Here is a 6531-nt window from a genome sequence, read left to right as displayed (position 1 = left end):
ACCATAATAAAACACCCAACTTCCGGTTATACCTTTCAAAATAAAATTCAAGTTTTATTAGCAGAAGCATATTCGTAAACCGCTAGTAACCATATCATTAGCAGGCGTGCCATTCCCATCATTAAATACTGCATGTTGTTTCAATGTCCAATTCAATGACACCCACCAGAACAGTGTTCAGAAGTCCATCACTGCTGGGCTGTTTATATCTTTTTTGGGGGGCCCTATGCAAAATCTTGTCTGTGAGTCCACCTCCCTATTTGAAGTATTCAAAAATATACAATAAACCAGCAACATGCTCTATAATCAAATGAGACTTTAAATAGCACAACAATCATCAGATCCTTCTTTCAATAAAGTTTTGATGTACTATGTCTTAACATTAGCTATGTTAGCATCTTCCCATACCCAGCCAGTGTTGACACATTAAGTCTTTTTGAAAACCAACCCAACACTAATCCTACAGAGTTATCGTGTTAAATTGTACAGTACTCAAGATTAGCTCGCTAATATTGGCTAGTTAAAATCAGTCATCTCAGGCCAGTGTCTTCATGTTTATACCAGATATATCTATCTTCTCATAGATAGTCTAGCTGCAAGTTGTTATTATTAACAGTAACATTTTAACACTCTCATTGACAGTCCCTTCACTTCCTTGTTGTTTGCATTTTTGTCTGTTGATGGTTACAATGTGAGTAAAAAAAGGTGGCGTGAGGGCTGAATGTTACAACCTGCAAAAGAAAACAGGCTAGGAAACCCAAGAGACAGACAGACCTGTCTGTAAATGTGTGATACAATGCAATATTTAGAAAAAATCAGCCCACTTAGCTTTACTTTTGAATGTATGCTATTATATATAATATATTGGAATCCTACACCGACACCTTTGTCAATTACAACTACATTAAAGCTTTTTAAACAAATCATATCTTATCATATCTGGTTCTGTTCTCATGTATTAATTGCTATTCATCTTTATTTAAAATCAAAGAAAGTCAAAGAGATACAGAGGGAGCAAAAAACCTTTTACATCAAGACACCTGCATTAATTTTGAGAGATTTTGACAAATGTACTGATATAAAATTAACCAGCCCTTCTAATGCATCTAAACCTCTGCAGGAACCTCAGATATTTCCCACTCATCCAACACTGCATGATTTAAAACACACTATAACATTTACATAGATTATGGATGTGCACAAAACAAAACAAAATTTTGCAAAAGTTTATGTAGACAGTCTTTGATATTACTTCAGCTTAATGGTGTAAGCATTTCAGTAAATCACTTGCTTAACACTAAATAGAAAAAGGACTTGGATTAACAAACATCTGATGAACCCAATCAAGCTCTTTGATATTCAAGAAATGTACAATTTATTACCAAATGTCCCATGAGCTTGCTTCAGGTTAGTGATGTAACTGAATAATGATTTCAAATGTGTAAAATCTTTACATTGCATAATATACTCCCACTACAGGAAACTGTGAAAAGAAGTTACGTTACACTGGTAACTAAATACAGTGCACAACAATGTTGCAAAAAATACAGTTTTCTAAAAATAAATGCCAGGCTTTGAAGGAGTACCTTAATAGCTATGGTGGCTCATCCTATGACAAAAAGAGCCATAAGTTCACAATTCACACTTCAAATTCATAGGCCCTATACGTTTTACATTGAATGTGTATAATTTCAATACATACAAACTTGTGTCTCCAAACCAGAGCACAAACATTGTTGGCAGGACACAGCACTCTTCCAGACCACACTGTTCTCCTATCTGTTATCGTCTCACAAATATAGGCACACACATCTCATGCACTGAAAGCATATGTAACTTTTAAATGTCTACCGTTTGATATGTCATGCCAACAGTCAAGTTTTACCAGATATTTAGAATCAGAAGCAGTTTAAATTCACAGGAAAAAGTTAGCGTGTACATTACGGGAGCAAGATAGCTTCTTATCTTCTGGTTTCCTCAGCATAAACATTCCTGTTTCCTCATCAATTACAGGAGTGAATCAAATTCAGACAGTGCCCTCTAATGGTGTTAATAAGAATAGACATATTTTCCCACCCAGCTACAGATCGTTTTTTTCATTTGTTCACCATTGCCTCCCTCGGCTTCGATTCCTCTCTTCCGCTTTATGATCAGATTACACTGGTCTCTTTGCCCCTTTCTTTTTTAGTCGAAAACCTCCCTCTCTGGTTCCCCCTAGCCTATTGCAGCCAATAATAGGGAGGAGGACTTGCACTGCTTAGCAATAGCCAATCCAGTTAGTTGGGCTAACTCCTGCTACTCCTACTTTTTTGGAGGTGGAGGGTGACCCTGGTATGAATAAGATTACCTGGCCTCAGTGTGCATGTGTGCACACACACACATGCACAAACACACACGCAACACACCTTCCTCAACGTCACGTGTGGGAATTGCTCACACACTCACAGAGGAAGTGTAAAGGAAAATGTATGTGTGTGTTTCCATTGAGGAATGTCTTTTCCCTCAGTCAGGAACAACAGTTTATAATGACTGCACTGAACAGCAGAACCAAAAAGGGAGGTGTATCCCTCCTTTTTCTCTCCCTCCCTCTCCTGTCTCCTCCCTCCTCTCAGCCACCGACACTGCATGCACAGTCTGTCCTTGCCTGTGTGCTCACACACACTTAAACCCAGCAGTGATGGAATAAGATAAGAGGCATGAATGTGTAATGCAGTGCAGCTAGGGGTGTATGTGTATCTGTGCATGTGTGTGTGAGGAGGATTGTGTGTGTTAGGACAGACAGCTGAGTGTATGTCTGCTTGAAGTGAGGAGTTCATGCGAGCTGAACAGGCTTTTTTTTGCTGGACATGTTTTGCAGCAGTGCATTCCAGAAAGAAGGAAACAGGGAAACAGACAAGTAAGTTTTATCTATGGCACTAGTTTTATACCATATCAGCACATTCATGAATGTGCATTCTGGAACATACATTATTTCTTCTGTACAGTAAATAGTTTAGTTATTACAACTATTATCTTGTAGTAAATGCTTATTTTGGAAGTGTCTCTTCTTCATCAAATTCCTGTATATGTTTGGCCATGAGTAGAGGTCTCAAGTTGGGGGTTCTGAAGTGGGAGGAGCATGTTTGCGTGTGTCAGAGCTTCTTTCAGGTGTCTCTCCATACAAATGCAACATAAACCTTCAATAATGCCAATAACACAGCAAATACCAACAAGCAGGACCTGTAACAGTAGCAATGTCCAACAGAAACTCAGTAAAACAAATGCTATTGAATAATAATAGCTCATAACAATACCATGATGCTGCAATACACACAGCACACAAGAGCACATCCTAATATGCACAATTTTTTTAAACAAAATATCAGTGTGAGGTTATTACACCTGTATATAGATATAACTTGGAGAGAGGGGCCTCTTACAGTTTCATTGTACCTGAGTATGATGACAATATAAAGACCTTGAATCTTAACTGCTCAGCAGCGGCTCAGCAGCGGCTCAGCAGCGGCTAATAAAATTCTAATAGACAGGTCCAAAAGCTTATTGCACACAGCACACAAGAACATATCCAAATATGCAAAGTTATGTGTGGTGATTATCAGGTAATGGCAGTTGAACATTAATATACTGGGTGGGAGCTTATAACAAACCAAATACACCTTGAGTTGCAAGCCAGGTGCTCCAGTAGTTATAACAGTCCAAATGTGACCTTATGCTCAGGGGTTGTGGAAATTAAGACTCTCATCACAAAATCACTGTTACTGCATCCTGCACCACTGACTCTGACTCCATGGTTTGGCAAAGTGGGATTCTGCTCACAATTGAAGCAGTGTTGGGCATTTTCAGGCCTGTTTACAAGGCACAGGTTTCAACCTGGTGGACCATCTCATCCACAGCTGCATCATCCCAGTGTTTGGCTATGTATTTTGTGAGCACACTTGGCAACTGACTCACAGGGCTAAAGCAGTGCTAGTGTCACAATTCAGCTCCTTTCATCATTCAGTTCACTCACCCTGCCTTCACTAAGCCTGTCTGTCACACATCTCATCAGTCCAACTAATTTCACCTGCTTCGCACACCTGCTCCTCATCAGTAATAAAGCCACTATTTAAGCCCCAGTCACACACACACACTCACACTGCCAGATTGTTCTTTGCCATGCAAGACTCTCCTGCGTTTCTTCTCGGAATGATCACCCATTGCTGAACCTGCCTATACCTGCCTCGCTTAAACCACTAAAAACAACTCAGCCTTCTGTCGCTGAAAACAAGATCTGCTTCGGTAATTCTGGTTTCTGTCTGCCTGTGTGTTTTCACTTGTTGACACTCCCCTGTAAGTGTTTCTACCCTTCAACCTGCACTTGTGTGTGTTAAAGGTCACAGACACATCTGTGTGACTTTCACTGATCACCTGCCTGCTATCTCCAGCAGTGTGAATTCCCGCATCAAGCTGTGCTCCGCACACTACTCACCTGATCCCTGTGTCGACTCTTTTGCTTGGGTCCTCTGTTCCAGCCCGAACCCCCAGTGATTCCTTTTACTGAACTTTCGGATCACATGCCTGCCTTTCCCTGTGTCTGCTTAGAGCCATCTTAAAGGTCTATTCCAACTGACTCTGCAGTATATTTTGCAACAGTTGGATCAAAAATTCACACATTAAGGCTAGGCTGTGGAGAAGCCTGAAAAATGTTATCTCTTTTAGGGGCTGTCTGTATAGTCCTTTGATCTTTTTTTTTGCTCTCCCCTCTTACACTTCTGTGATCTCTTAGCATGTCCAGTGTTGCTCAAAGAGAAACAGATGTGTTTGGTGACTGTGGCGCAGACTCACAACCTTGTCAGGCATAGGCAACCTTGTTGCAGCCTAAGTAATTGGTAAAGCAAATTTCACTTTGCTGATTCTCTAATTATAAAATAAACACTCAACAAAGTTCAAGGTCCTGAAAATATACAATGAGGCATATGGCTGCTGTCAACAAATTGCAAGTTGGATGAAGACTGCTCTGTAGTGTATGAGTAGTAATATTAGTTGTTCCATCAGCAGTTAATCCATAAAATCTGGATTCAGATGAATGGGCTTCAATATCCCCCCTTGCTAGCATGAGCAAGCAGGTGCTGTCGGTTGCAGTTTCTGGCCTTGAGGCAAAATACATCTTAATAAAAGTAATAAGGTGCTGGTCGATGATTGACGCTTTTTACTTTATTATGTTTTTGTCTTAAGCTAGCGATCACTGCTACAGTAGTAAGATGCAAATTTACAAATCCTACCATAAAGTTGATATAACCCACCCTCCTCTGCCTGTGATTGGCTAATGATTGTTGGCTTTGTTGATTGGATTGGTTAGGACCGAACCAATTAGGTTTAGGCAGGAGTAGAATAAGTCAGTCCAAGGCAGAGTAGAGCTTGTCATGTCAATAGAAAATGTACATCTATCTCCACCAGCAGACATCCACATAAAAGTAGCTTGGATGCTGGTTGAGGGAACAAGAGGTAAGATCGGGATGATGGCACTGTGGCCAAACTGAACACATAAACTGGGTGACATAGTTCTTCCCCTGTTATCTTTGAAGCAAGTGGGTGCGATTATTTCCAGATGCTCTGTTGAGATGATCGCATATGTAACTAAATGCTCTCATAATGTATGTATCGTCGAACCTGAATGTCGCAGGATTTGTGTTTTTGATTAAGGATATTTAATGTGAAAGTCATCCCAGCATTTTTATTTAAAGTAACCAAAAGCTTTGCACATCTAACATCTATAAATTGGTTCAGGTCCCATGTGAGAGTGATTGAAAAGACTGACGGATTAATGACATAACCTGCTCTTAATGAAGTTCAGTGTCTGATGGTGGGGTGTCACTGTTCCCAGAAGAGGCTCAGTCTGTATAAACAGGATCATACAGTGGTTTGAAGAGCAGAAATACATCCAACAGGCCACACAGGGTCTGACTTGAGGCCTCATAGGAACTGTTTTCAAGATTTTAATGATTATTGGAAACTTTACAAGTTGCCACTTATACAGTGTAGCCACTGTAGAGCTCTGACTCTGTATGAACATTTCTGACCATATATGGGCAGATCTGCTCCTGTATTTCAATGATGGAAAATACTTAGGTGAGTGCCAGAACCCATTCTAGTCTAATTTTTTGATCGGCTGCGCTCCAGTACCTATTTGCACAGATCCAGTAAATTTCAATAAGTAGTGTGCAGCTAAACTTCATACAACACGTTCATTGAGGAGACGAAGATGATTAACGCACAGTACTGGCTCAAGGTTGCAAGTGCGATGTATGGAGAGACTTAAGTTGAATTGCTGTGTCAGTGCTTTGACACTGACAGTCCATGCTGAGTGTGAGCATAGAATTTCTTAAATGAACTTGATTTGGACCCAAACGGTGCCTCTCTGACTGGTGTAATTTTGAACATTGTTGGTGTATTGTAGCACTCTGAAGTAAAATACTCAATTTCTCTATGTGGGAAGAAAAGAAAGAAAAAGAAGAACCAAAGAAGACTAAAGAAACAACATCCTACTTGGAA

The 6531-nt window shown here is 40.1% G+C and overlaps 1 protein-coding gene across 5 annotated transcripts in view; it reads left to right on the top strand.

Moving 5' to 3' along the window:
• The first annotated feature begins 2588 nt into the window (after positions 1 to 2588).
• LOC109627302 (microtubule-associated tumor suppressor 1 homolog) overlaps positions 2589 to 6531 on the top strand; it is a 61203-nt gene continuing 57260 nt past the window's right edge. For 2 of the 5 annotated variants that reach the window (XM_069530845.1, XM_069530844.1), the window contains exon 1: positions 2602 to 2896. The gene's annotated coding sequence lies outside the window, so the exon portion shown is untranslated. Of the gene's footprint in view, positions 2897 to 6531 lie in introns of all 5 variants that reach the window. The other 3 variants (XR_011243934.1, XR_011243932.1, XM_069530846.1) reach the window with 3 other exon arrangements.

This window comes from Paralichthys olivaceus, chromosome 8 (assembly GCF_024713975.1).
Source record: "Paralichthys olivaceus isolate ysfri-2021 chromosome 8, ASM2471397v2, whole genome shotgun sequence".
Taxonomy (NCBI): Eukaryota; Metazoa; Chordata; class Actinopteri; order Pleuronectiformes; family Paralichthyidae; genus Paralichthys; species Paralichthys olivaceus.
The sequence above is the reverse complement of the archived record's forward strand: the minus strand, read 5'-3'. Positions and strand labels throughout refer to the sequence as shown.